The 2,630-nt window shown below is 39.5% G+C and overlaps 1 pseudogene; it reads right to left on the bottom strand.

Moving 5' to 3' along the window:
- Positions 1-262: 262 nt before the first annotated feature.
- Positions 263-1,476, bottom strand: LOC105295423 (annotated as a pseudogene).
- Positions 1,477-2,630: the final 1,154 nt, after the last annotated feature.

Genomic DNA, 2,630 nt, shown 5'->3' with positions numbered 1-2,630 from the left:
GAAAGGAGGAAAAAAGTTTTCGATCTCCTTGAATGTAGTACACACGCAAAAAAGTGGCATTTCCTCTAGCCTCCATCAGCAATAGAGAAGTAGAAGAGATTTCTTTTCCAGGCCCAGGCCTGTGAAAAACGATAGCCGAGTGTCAGTTCTTAGCAGGGCCCCTACATGGCCTGTATTCCTGGTTAACCCTCTGGAGTCTGGGAGCATCAGCATCTCTAATAATTCATTTGTGTTCAACAAAGATGATGGGGGGAATCCACTGTTACCTGTTGAACTGGAAAGAATAGACCATATGGGCTGAGGGAACATCCACTGTCACTTGATTTTACTGGCCGCTACTCTCCTCAACTGAAAAAGTCAGAGTTGTACTGGGGGATGTAAGCTCCTTGCGTAGCTACAGCTGTTGGCATATACATGCTGTGGTGCTAAGGGAAGAGTGGTATAGTTGCTGGGTAAGAAGTCCCATCATGGAGGCAAGCTGGAGAAAAATGAGGTGATTCATCCCTGGTGTCAGAAATGAACCTGAAGGCTACATGAAGTATGACTGGTGGTGTATCCAAGATAAGTTAGGTACTTGTAGAGGAGTTGTCTGAGTTACTATCTGGTAGGAAGGCTCAGGAGATGGACGATGTGGAGAGACTACAAACTGAGCAAGCATCCTTTTGGGTGTGATGTTATAGGGAGCTGGGTAAAATTCTGAAGAGCTGTGGTGGGGCCATAGGTCAAGGCCATATCACCATGTCTCCATTCCTTGGCTAGGCCTGTCAATTTTGCACAGATTTTTCTTGATCCTGTCATTTCTTTAGAACACCATCAGCAAATTTGCAAAGCAGTGGATCAGATGGGCTTGGTACTCCAGGGGTGTTTTAATATATTTTTCATTAAAGGGGTTCATGATGGCATCGTACTTCTCTGTGGACTCCATCCTGGCAAAGCCACCCCCTCTGCTGGTCCCATTGATGTTTCAAAGGGTTCAAGTGGAGATAACCTAGCCAAAGGGCTTCAGAATTCTCCCTAGTTCTTGCTCATTCATTGTGAGTGGGAAGTTTGATATGTATAAATTTCTGAGGTTCTTCTGCTCCTGTTGCTTTGTCATATGTGCCTGTATACCACTGGCTTTCAGTGCTATTACAGTTTACAGTTGAAGGATTGTCAAAATCCACAAAGCCATAGCCTTTGCATTTTTTTTGTGGTCTTGTTCAGTGTGGCCTTAGTGGAGATAAGCTCGCCATATGACTGACACAACTTGGTCAGTAGTGCTTGGCTGCAATCCCCAGATGTACAGGTTGGTTTTGCTCAGCTGATCATTTCCATTGCTTCCACTGCCACTGTTAGGGCTACTATTGCTTGGACTCGGTGGTGCCATCCATTGAGGCAATGACACGTATGGCTTCTTGTTGCTTTTGTTATAGCCAAAAGTCAAAATCCCAGGTCTGGAAGACACTGATAGCAGCATTTTCTCTTTATATTAGGGAGCTGAGAGAAGGAAAAGGGAGAAGGACAAGGAGGGAGAGAGGAAGGGAGGGCAGAGCTGTGGAGGGAGAGGGAGAGAGGAAGAGCTATAGTATCCTATGCTTCAGTTTCTAGTCCTTCATATTATACCTGTCACCATTTTAAGCAAACTTATGTAATAGCCACTTTCAGATTATTTAGCTATTTTCAGTTTTTGTGCTATTTCTGTTTATGTGTGGACTCTTTCTTATAATAGTTTATTTCCTCATGTTGTCTGTAATTATTTTGTGTGGGTGTGCTACTCTTCAGCTTGGGTTATTTTTTACTCTGTATCGTTTCTGCATATCCTGAATTATTAAGGCATTTAAATTCAATTATTTTTGCTTGTTTGGTTTCTGTTAGGGATCCCAAGAATTTCAGTGGTTCTACCAGATTCTGTTCATTTCTTATTTTGTAGTTTTTCTTCCATGTAGGTATTATAAATTAGTATTCTATACCTAGATACATGAATTCTTGGGGTTTTTATATTTATTTCCCTATCCAAAGATGAGAAAGAAGAAATGCTTTTATAACTTTTCATTGCTGGGATATTGGATGAAATTTTTTTTAGATCATGATGATAGGTAGTATTTAGAGCTCAAGGCTTAAACAACGAGAAAAGTTCTAGTTTCCTGTCTAAATTTTATTTATGGTTAGATCTTTAGAATCTCTTCTTGGTCTAAACACCTCATGGATCCATATTGATTAGGCTTGCCTACCATTCTGCTTTTGTTTCTTTATTTCAAACATCTGAGGGATTTGTCTTTCTTCCATCTGATTTGGCTGTGTATTTTAAATAGGTTATAAAACATCTTTTTTGTGTGTTTTTGTAGTTATAGGGTGAACCATGTGAGTACAGCCTGCCATGATGCCTGTTTTAAAAAAGAAGTGATTTAGTTATGAGCAGTAATGAGTTTATAGACTATATAAGTATAGATGACCAAAAAATATATATATATATCCCTTTCTATTTCTAGGTAACAAACCAAAATATGCAACTTATTTTCAGTGCTTTAATATTTATATATTTATACAATAAAAAAGACTCTTCTACTTTCCTTGGGTTGTATCTGGACAAATTATTTTAATGTCTTGCATGAAAACCCAAAGCTGGTAGGAAGGGCATTTTACATTATTAC

The sequence above is a fragment of the Pteropus vampyrus genome, unplaced genomic scaffold (genome assembly GCF_000151845.1).
Source record: "Pteropus vampyrus isolate Shadow unplaced genomic scaffold, Pvam_2.0 Scaffold104, whole genome shotgun sequence".
Classification (NCBI taxonomy): Eukaryota; Metazoa; Chordata; class Mammalia; order Chiroptera; family Pteropodidae; genus Pteropus; species Pteropus vampyrus.
This window is presented reverse-complemented; position numbering and strand designations above follow the sequence as displayed.